This window comes from Caloenas nicobarica, chromosome 13, assembly GCF_036013445.1.
Source record: "Caloenas nicobarica isolate bCalNic1 chromosome 13, bCalNic1.hap1, whole genome shotgun sequence".
Taxonomy (NCBI): domain Eukaryota; kingdom Metazoa; phylum Chordata; class Aves; order Columbiformes; family Columbidae; genus Caloenas; species Caloenas nicobarica.
Window position 1 is genome coordinate 2,697,194 of NC_088257.1, and position 10,069 is coordinate 2,707,262.

Consider the following 10,069-nt stretch of genomic DNA (forward strand, 5'->3'; position numbering starts at 1 on the left):
CTGTCCCTGGGAGAAGGAGGAACCACGAGCAGTCACTCAGCTGGACAGAGGAGGCTGGAGGGACCCTGACAGCTCTGCTTCAGGGATACAAACCCCAAAAGGAGGGTGCAGGTGGGCATGTGGCTCTTTCCCATTTAGCTCCTGCCGATCGCCACCCAGCCCCCTGGGACAGGCTCTCGGGAGGCATTGCCTTGTCTGCTGGTCACGGCGCAGAGCTGAGGTTCGGAAGATGATCTTCTGACAGAGGTTGTCTGTTTTCTTGGGCAGCTGTTGTCAAATCACTTCAACCCCTCCATGCAGCTTCACCTTGTAGGGGAGGGATAACGCTGCTCAGGGAGGTTGTGGGAGGGAGGTTGGTGTTTAAAACTGGCCTGTGACGTTCGATAGCGTCTTGAACAGACAAAGGGCTATCCAGCATCACATTGCTCAAAATAGCCCCTGCATAATCCTGTATTCTTCCTGTGTCAATATCATGCTCTGGACAAAGGCCTGATTAGGCTACATTTTCGTAACATTTTTGCGCAGTTGCAATATCATTAAGAGCATAGATTTCCTAAGCAGATTTGGAGCCAAAATGTATCGATCCTGACCTGAAGAAAGGCCTTTTCATTCTTCTGTGCTTATTCAAGCTATGAACCTTCTCCTGTTGCCAAAAAGCAGTCTGGCTAGCAGTGACCATGGTAATGATTTTTTAAAACATGAACATCTGTCTCCGCTGGGAACTAAGCTGCGGTTCACCAGCTCATTTCACGCTGAGACCACCAAGCAGTTGTTGGGCAGCGCTGGCCCTCAGCGTGTGTGATTGGCCTGGAACCAAAAGCCTTCAGCAAAGAAAGCTTTAGCTCACATAAACTCTCACACCTCAGCTCTAGGGACACAACATCTGCTCCGCGAGCTGCCCGGCCAGCACAGCTGCAGGGTGCAGCCCACAGCTTTCCCAAAAACAAGTGAGGAGGAGGACACTGCCCCTCAGCCCGGCCCCACGCACACACTCATCATCATTTCTGCAGGGTCCACTCAGGGCTTGGTCACTTGGCTTCACTGCTGCAGCAGCACATGGGGGATGTCAGCCTTAACTTGAAAGCTAAGCACTGGTCCAGGCACAGACATCAGAGAGAAGTTAAATGAGGCCACATTCCCTCAGCAACAGGAGAGTGAATTACTTCAGTGAGTAACTAAACATGCCCTTTGTGTTCCTCCTCTTGCCCCATAAGCCCTTGCTCTGGAAGCACTGGAAGAATAACTCAATACACCAAACAAACAGAAAGGAGAGCAGCCCTCACAGCAGCAGAGCAGTGGAGCTGTTGCCCAGGGCACCTCTGTGGGCTCAGCCCAGCCTCTGCAGTGGCCCTGCCCGTCCGCAGGTGCCCATGCACTGGGTGTCACTGCCCGTCCGCAGGTGCCCGTGCACCGGCAGGTGGTTACGGAGAAGCCCTCAAGATCCCCTGTCCCCGTGCGCTGCCGGAGATGCTCGCACAGCAGCTGGGAAAGGTGCAGGCACACGGGTGCAGAAGACACCCTGGCTTGAGTAGTGTGTAGTAGCAAGGATCAGGCCCTCGCTCAAACAGGGGTATTTTGGGAATTGTCACAATGTAATCCTGGAAAAATCCATAGTTTCCTTTCTGAAACTCTGATAATTGCAGTAATAATAATGCTTAGCTGCTTTTGTAACAATTTTATCAGTAGATCTCAAAGCACTCCATAAGCCCCGGTCCCAAAACTGCAGAAAATCTCATCCACAGAGAACACAAGGAACAATATTTTCGTTGAGGTCACTCAGTGGCAGCCCTGGTACAAACCTCCACATTTCCAAATACTTGACTGGTTTCGGATCCTGCAGCATTAGAGAATGCTGTTGCTGAAAACTTGGACACTTCTGAGTGCCTCCCTGCATCCCATTGAAGATGCTACTGAAGAGCAAAGACTTTGCATTTAGTCACTTTATATTTTTCAGCATACAACTCTGTTAAGGGCTGCTTGCAAAATGATAAAATTTTGTTCCTTCTCTGAAGAACAGCTGAGTGACATGACAGATCATCACATGTGATTCAAGTGATGGTCCTTCCAGCATTTGAATCCTGACTTCACCAGGCAAGGTCCTTCCCCTTTTTTCCCCAGCATTTTCTCCTGCTGTAAAAAGCAGATAACAACAATATTGAATGCTCCCCTTCAGGAGAACTTACTGTTAAGAACACAAAGGGAAGATTAAAAATGCTCTGAAAGTACAGTTACAAGAACCACATAGCTCAATTACATCATCATCATTGTTCTTATCTCAGACACTATAATTAGTTATGGACTCTCTTGTGCTGGTTCTGTGTCGATATGCTGTAAATGCCTCTGCTTTTATTTTTTCCCAGTCCTGGGTGCCTGGCACTGCGAGGATCCCCCACTAGAGGGAAGCTTTTCCCTACAAACCACCCGACCAGCTACAGCAGCAGGAAAAACTTTCCCAAATCTAAACTGAGAGAGGGATTTGCAGGGATAGATTTGCACAGACGGTGCTCCGGGGTGAGCGGCAGAGTCCCTCCCTCCGTCTGGCTGTGTCACTTGGCCTTGTTGCACACACAGAGCTCTGTGAGTGCTTCAGGGCTCACCTCTGGATGTGACCTTGGCACTCTGGACGCACAAAAATTATGTCAGGACAGCCAGCAACAGCTGAAGAAGGATGACGTTCTTCCAGCGAAGCTAGTCCAGGGTCCTCCCCAGACAAAGCCGAACACTTTTATGTTGTTACAGTGTTTTGCAAGATGTCAAAAACTCTGGGAAAGATTTCAGCGTGGAGTAGCTGGCTGGAGTAACCGCAGAGCCTGCAGAAGAGGAGACGATATCACACAGACATCCCTTCACCTTCCACTGCTGCCTTCTGCAAACAATCTGCCCTAGGACAGGAGTGGGAAGGAGACATCCTTGCTGAGGCCACAACAGCCTTTTCAGATATCTCTGACCAGTCACGCATCAACACACACCAAAATGTCATCTGTTAAGAGGTATGGAAAACCAAAAAAAAAACCCACCAAAACACAAACAAACCAAAACACCAACAATGCAGCTGCAGGCCACATGAAATGAAGTCACTGGCAGCTCCCCATCCCTGGTCCCAGGGCTTTGTCCACCAGGGACCAGTCAAACCATTGCCCGCCAGCCTCAGGGAACCATCCCAGCCCCAGCCTCCAAGCCCAGCAGATGTCAGAAGGACACGCAGTGATGGAGAGGAACACGCTGTTAATTACAGACACGGTTATTACTCGTAGAGCAGTACCCGATACCTCCCGGTCACAGCTCCAAGTTTTATTGGGCTGAGCATGACAGGATGACATTTCTAAGGCACTTTTCACCCGAGAGGTATTTCAAGGCTGGACATGCCCATTTCTGGCCTGGTGTATTTACACTGTGAAATAAATGCTTTTTATGTTCAGTGGGCACAGACAAGCATACATGTGCTCAGTGCAGCCTGTCCATAGCGAGAGCTGCTCCCGAGACCCATCTGCCCTGTCCCCGCACCCACAGCAAACCCCTCCTTGGCAGCTCCCCGCTGCCCACAGCCCACTCAGGTAAACACTGTTCTGGCCTCACGATACTGTCCCAACTCCTTAAATGCATCCTGGAAAAAGATTTCTATGTAGGAAAGAAGATACTTCTAGAGAACACGATGAGCAAAGTAGCCTTATTTAAACTCCTGGCAGTTATTGATTTATTCATTTTGCAGTAGCTATTTTAGATGTTGTCATATGAGAAGCAAACTTAAAAAAAAAAAAAGATTTAAAAAACCCACAACCACACCTCTTGGTTAATGTGACAGCAAAGCTGGACACGATGAACCCCTCTGAAAGTGGGACTGTGTCTTACACCCACCTCTCTGGGGTGAGCAGCCGTTTGTCCGTGACAGCAGTACCGTACAACAGTCTAAAGCAGGAGATGAAAGACCACAAATCAAATCACATTTATTAGGGTTCTCACATGCCTTTCTATCAGGCTGAAAATCAGGTTATGACATTTTCTCATCACGCCTTGAAGATACGTTGTTTACTACTGCTGATCCATCTCTTAATGCCCTGCAATAGTGGGGTAGTGTTGCAGGTTTCAGAGCAACGCTGAGAAGTGTCAGCAACAGTCTGACATGGGGCTGGAAGTCCAGATGTGTAATGCATCTGCCAGCAACTTCTGCTTTGGCTTCGCATGAGTCACTCCATCACTCCCGTGGGTCATAGGACATAATGGCCTGTCCTTTCAAATGGAAAGAAATGGTGGAAAATGTGCTGAGGAATACTTAAAAATGTGTGGAAGCTGATAAGAGCATTGGCAGTCGGTGACTGGAACCTGGCAAAGGTATTTAAGACACCTGAGCCTCATTTGTCTTCCTCATTGACTTTCTAGATGTTTTTTAACAAGTTACTTCATGACTCAGTCACCTCTTTCTGCTGGGTAAAGATGATGGAGACTCATCTCCTTGATAAAGCACGTCAGGTTTACAGTTGATGTGACTACTGTCTGAATAAGAACTTCAGATCACTGAAACCCGTCATACCTCTGTGGTGGTCACTGTGCTGACGCAATGTCTGAGAGACTGGCAAAGTGTTTACTGAGAAACCAGGTACATCCACTGGTCGCTCAGCAGTGCCTTTCTGGGGTGACACTGTTGGGCTGCAAACCTGTCCCTGTTCACACGGGCAGAGCAGAGGTTTCCTCCCCGTGTCGCAGCATTTTGGCTGGAGAGGGACCTGTCTCTCTTTTGGTTCATTAACAAGCTCCAGGCGGTCTGTTAATGTCCCATCACATCTCTGGAGATGCAGGTCAGGGAGCCACAAGCTGCTCTTTTCCTCCCTAGTTCTCTCTGCACTCTGGATTTGCTTCTAGGTTTCCACTGTGAAAGCTTTGAGGTGTCCAGGTAAACACTTCCCAGTGTCCTGGGAGCACCCATAGCAGAGCTGTTCAGTGACACAAGTGACACAGCAACAGCACAGCTGGAACAAACCTCTTCAGGACTGAGAGCACATGCAGGAGGGGCCTTGCTTTACCCAAGAAATGCTGGTAAATTCCAGAAAGAAGATCAAGTAGCAAATTAAATTAGCACTCTGGGCTGTGCTTACCCAGCCAGGAGAGCTCGTTTAGTGTGGGAAGGGGAAATGCTGGAGGTAGCATGACCCAGGTATGTGGGAGGAAGCAGAGAGGAAAGCTGATCCGTCCTGCTCCTTTGCACCGTTTCAAAATACGAGACCCAGCAGTCAGAGGTGGAGGCTATAAATGACCAGTCAACTGAGGAGCAAGGAAAGGACACACTGTGTCCCATAGCACTTAGCAAGCCTGAGAATATTTGGCCAGAAGGGTCAAGAGAGCCAAATTGTGCAAGCAGATTTTTAAAGGACTGTCTGTTTTTTTCGTACTGCTAATAGCATTTGAAGTTGTGATAGCATTAGCCTCAGCTCCTGCTGCAGGGCACCAGCTGGTCCATCAGGACTCCATCTACCTCCCTGCCCAGCACCACTAGAGCTGGCCATGTTGGCCGTATTGTTTCCACCCATGTCAGAGGTAGGACACTGATCTGAGCAGAGGACGTGATCCACTTGAGGGCTGCCTTTCCTGACGTGCCCATCTGCACCCACTCTCTCATTTCCCAGTTTTCTCCATCATCCAAAATGCTGCTCAGGTTCCTCCTGGAAGGGCCATCGTACAGAGGACAGCCAGCTTCCCTGTGCCAAGTCTGCACCTCTGATCCCAGTCTCCCTGCACTGGAAGGAGCACTGGTATCTCTGGGGTGGCAGAGACCAGCATGAGGTGCAAGGCAACGTCCTACCCAGGAAGGCTGCAGCGTTGGGGGTTGGCAGGGCGGTCAGCTACTTGCATGAGGACTTGTCTTTCTCTCTTAGATGAGGGTTTGGAGCCCCCCCTTGTGAGCTCCCTCTGTTCAGGATGATCAGACACAGAGATTGGTTGGGAACACTATGGAGACAGGCAGCAGATGTGACACAGATGTGGGTTCACAGTTCCCTGGAGCTCCCTGTGACTTTGCTGCCTTCCCCTGAAGCGTATCCCAGGATTCAGGAACCTTCTGGATCCAAGGTCCAAGCAGGACCACCTCCTGGGGCAGGAACTAACCCCCTTGGCACTCCCCTGACCCTCTGATGGCTTGAGTGGCACAGCAGATGTCTTGCACATGCAGCAAACCTGTGGCCAGAGGCTCCAGGCCATGCCCAGATGGCAGTGAATGGGAGGTCAGTGCTGAGCAGGAGGCAGAGAAGAACACGGCGCGGCCAGGGAGGTTGCCTGACCGCCAGGACCAGAGCAGCACTGCCTAAAATCCTCCCTGTTGAGAGTGGTGGGAGTTTTCAGAGCATCCGTAATAGTCCCTCCGTGGGCCCACATCCATTTCCTGGAAGCTTTGCCTTTTTCTACACTGCAAAGCCCAGAGAAGCCTGAAAAACCTGTTTGGTTTTGTTTCATGTTGATCTTTTATTACTATTATTTTTTTTCTCTTTGCGCGGGTGCCAGCGCTGCTGTGCCGTTGCTATGTTTTGCGGTGGTTAAGCACGGCACGGTTCTCATTTCAGGCGCTGACGTGAACCCTGCAAATCTGGAACGAGTTAAACCAGCCCCACAGCGCTGTGGGGAGAGCGTGGCAGCCACCCCTGCCCTGCAGCCCCCTCCTCGCCCCCCAGCACCCCCACAGAGAGGAGAAGCACAGTGGCAGCTCCACGCTGCAAAGAACAGCAAACTTTTCAGGGAAGACTGTGGCCAACGATGGGCCCAAAATAACCGGAGCTTGGCTCTCAGCCTTCCTGAGGGCGGCAGATTTTCAGACCATCCGAGCTGAGGCTGGGCTGAAGATGCTGGCAGCACCATGGGTGGAAGGCTTTCCCAGAGGAACGCTGTTCCCAAGGTGGGTCCCTGGGTCTAACACCCCACAGGGATGTCACCCAAAGCGTTGAGGGCTGCGTCAGCTCTTTCACAAGGCAAACGCACCCTACGAGCCCCCATACCAGTCAGATCCGATGCAGAGGAGGGTGCTGTGCCATCCCCAGCAGACTCTCATCACCCCACTCCCACCTCCAGGGCTCAGCCTATTTTGGGGCGCACAGGGCAGGAGGAAGGGGCTGGGGCGCATTTTAGCGCAGTGCTCCCCCCATCACCTCCCTCTGTGTCGGGAGAAGCTCAGGGCTGCTGCCGGGATTGCAAAACCCTCGCCTGCGCTGTGTTTGAGCCTCGTTTTTGCCAACGTTACTAGGGTACAGGAGTGACTAATTCTCTCCGAACTTTCAGTTTCAGCCTCAAGCATTTCATTTCAGAGGGACCTGGTGTCTGTTGTGTGGGGAAAAAAGAAAAAAAAAAAAAAAAAGACAGCTCCGTGCTGCAGCTATCTAAGGCAGAAATATCCACACACAGAGATCAGCCTCATCAGTGCCAGTGCTGCACTGAGCTGGCAGGACCCAGCCCAGCCCCAGAAGGCAGATGGGGCAGGGACAAGCACCCCCTCCCATCTCTGTAACTTTCCTACAGCTGCAGAACTACTGCTGGCTAAAAAGTCATTCGCATTCTTGTAAGGCAAATAAAAGAAATGCTGCAAAAAGGACAATGTTTGCAAGCAGAAAAGTGGGCAAAATGCAGCAAGCAACAGACCTTTTAGGTAACTTGTACTCTGAAAGAGATCTCTGGACACTACTTAGACCATAATCAGCAAGTAAGGAGCAGAAAGAGGGATGAAAGGCACAAGGACATGGGTTATTTTACTTGTGGGGAATCTGAGTTCAAGCTCCAGCCTGTGCATCCCTCCCACCGGCTTTCCAGGAGTTCTCAGGAAAGCTGCAGGCTCCTTCCCACCCAGCAGCACCGCGATGCTCCACGCACACTGGAAAAATACAGCAGCTGCGAGAAGCCTCTGGATGAAGGCTTTGGGGCGGGAGGAGGGGTTTGCTTCCACCCTGGCGTGTGAGAAGAAATACGGGGTCTGGAAAGGTGCCATGGAAATAGGCTTCAATAATAGCTGCTGGAGACGGCTCGTGCGCCGGGGGGGCCGCGGCGGCCCCACGCAGCTATGGGAGGAATGTCCCCTCAGGAACTCGCCGTTCCTTCCTGCGGCACCAACGTCACCGCGCGGTGCAGGAGCCAGGCAGGAAGGTTCACACAGCCCCTCTGCTCTCCAGCCTCCGCCGGCACAAATCTTGTGTGCTCAGACCGCCATGAACAGCCCCTCACTCAGGGAGAAGGGAAGCGCAAGGACCTATGTGTCCAGCCACTTCCCACAGCTGCTAATGAGCTAAAGCAGAGCCAGCGGGATCCACGCTTCTCCTGGTGGCACAGGGAAAGGCCAGTGGTCTCCCAAAGCCCTCTCTCACATGAGACCCCCGAGGGTCACACAGGGGGTTCCCGGCACAGCCGACATCTCCAAGGATGGGCGCAGCTGTTGGTGAGCAGCTGCTCCGCCTCCACGTGAAAGGAGAAATCCAGCACAGCAGCTGGTTCCTCTCCCACCCTCTACATCCTTGGAGGGGGCTGGGTGGCCGCTGGTCCAGTATGGCCGTGTCCTCCACATGCTCAGCAGGAGGAGGCTGTTCCCTGCCATCACCAAAGTGCACACAGTTCAGGGGTCACCGCACGCCCCGTGCGCACATGTCACCCACGTGCAGGGACAACTCGGTGAGGAGTGTGTCAGTAACACGCTCCTGTGCAGGCGGTGACACTGACACGGATGCTGCCCAGGAGGAGCTCGCCCTGCAGCACCCATGCAGCCCTTGCACCCCACACGGGCTCTGCACCCCGCGTTGCACCAGCCGCTCCCACAGAGCGGTTGACACACCGGCTGGACCATCACTTTTTATAGCCAGAGAGCTCCAGCACCTCATCTGAACTTTGCAGAATGAGGAAACGGCAGTTCACACAGCTCAGGAAGAGGATAAACACATCATAGCAGCCACCAGGCAACGGGGCAAACAGCACCGTGCGTCTGCAAACATGGCCCAGCGCCTTTGGCCACGACAAGTGGCTGCTCAGCCAGACACCACGCTCCCACACGCAGCCTCCTTCTTGCAAAGCCGTTTCTCATTCCTTTAGCTGGCTTTTGAAGATCCATTACTGGATTGAAGGGGAGTAGGAGGGTAAGGAAATTGAGATCTCTGGCCAGACCCAGGATTAGGAAGCCAGGTTGCAAGGGGAACAGCCTGGAGCAACTGGCCCCACTTCTGACGTGGTGATATCTTATACCCACTTATGTCATGGTGGGAAGGGCAAAACAAGGGAGAATCAGCCCCTCTTCTCTAGGGTTAAACTGTCTTTCAGAAGGGAAACTGGCTCATGCAGTAGAAGGGGGAAAGGCAGCAACAAGGCAGCCAGAGCTGCAACTGCAGGCGAGAGGCTTGGGCAAGCACTGTGGCAAATGTCAGGCTTTCCAGTGCAAACAGTCAATAGGATCCTTAAATCACCAACATAAGTCCCACAGCTCTGCAGCTTCATCTGCATCTCTAGGTTTAGCTCACTCTCAGTATTCATTTTCTTCTTCACATTGTGGAGTGTCTCTGGCATCCAGAAACTATTTTCCCCGTTGCAGATCGGGTCTCTCCCGCACCAGCTCTACCTTCTTGCTCACAGAATGGTTTGATGGCCTTCAGCATCTGCCTTTCTACCATCCTGCTGCACAACCTGCATCCTCCTTTTACATGTCCCCACTTCTGCCCAGCTCCTGGTTCTTCCCCCATGCAAGGCAAACTCATTTCCTTCTCCCTCACCCTAAAAAACCACCATCCCTGACTCCGCTCATCACACCAGTTGCCATCTCCATCCAGGGTTTTTCTGCTCCAGATCCACCTGGCTTTTCCCTATCTCACATCCACCCTCGTGCTCAGCTGGTCCTGCTCTTGCCAAGACAACTTGTAAGCCAAGCTCAGGAGCCACGTACCTTTAGCACATCCACCTGTACCCTGCCTGCAAGCCCATCACCCCAGCTCCCCTGGGGAGAAACAACAACTCCTCTAAGCACAAAAATATGGCAAAACACATGTTGACATCAAGGCAATGGTGAGATCTCATGACCATTGCACCCTAAAAATGCTCAACATACTCCAACAGAAAAAAAACCTGA

At 51.9% G+C, this 10,069-nt stretch overlaps 1 long non-coding RNA gene across 2 annotated transcripts; it reads right to left on the reverse strand.

Moving 5' to 3' along the window:
• Positions 1-1,693: 1,693 nt before the first annotated feature.
• On the reverse strand, positions 1,694-7,848 carry LOC135994100 (uncharacterized). Of its 2 annotated transcripts, none has more exons than XR_010606954.1 (3): positions 7,772-7,848; positions 2,598-2,810; positions 1,694-2,130 (listed from the first exon to the last, which is right to left on the reverse strand). It is a non-coding gene; the product is annotated as an uncharacterized LOC135994100 (long non-coding RNA). The 2 variants fall into 2 exon arrangements; XR_010606955.1 differs by lacking the exon at positions 7,772-7,848 and adding an exon at positions 3,046-3,180.
• Positions 7,849-10,069: the final 2,221 nt, after the last annotated feature.